This window comes from Penaeus monodon, chromosome 22 (assembly GCF_015228065.2).
Source record: "Penaeus monodon isolate SGIC_2016 chromosome 22, NSTDA_Pmon_1, whole genome shotgun sequence".
Classification (NCBI taxonomy): Eukaryota; Metazoa; Arthropoda; class Malacostraca; order Decapoda; family Penaeidae; genus Penaeus; species Penaeus monodon.
The window spans coordinates 1550074-1550384 of NC_051407.1; positions in this window are offsets into that span (position 1 = coordinate 1550074).

Sequence of the window (311 nt, forward strand, 5' to 3'; positions counted from 1 at the left end):
GTATCCCCCCCCAACTAAGTTTTTCGCGGAAGCAGTCTCCTCCACCCCCCCCCCCCCGACTCCGACATCTGTAAGGTCTCGGAAGGTGCCAATGAAAAATAAAAATAAAAAATAAAACGAAAATAAGAAGATAAAATAAAGGGTAGACACTTGTGTAGAAATGTTATGAAAGGTGCTAATGAAAATAAAAAGTAAAAACGAAAATAAGCAGATAAAATAAAAGGTAGATACTTGTGTAGAAAAGATATGCATGAAAAGAAAAAAAATCACAACGATTTCTTTTTTTATTCTAAATCTTTCATTCCTACTGT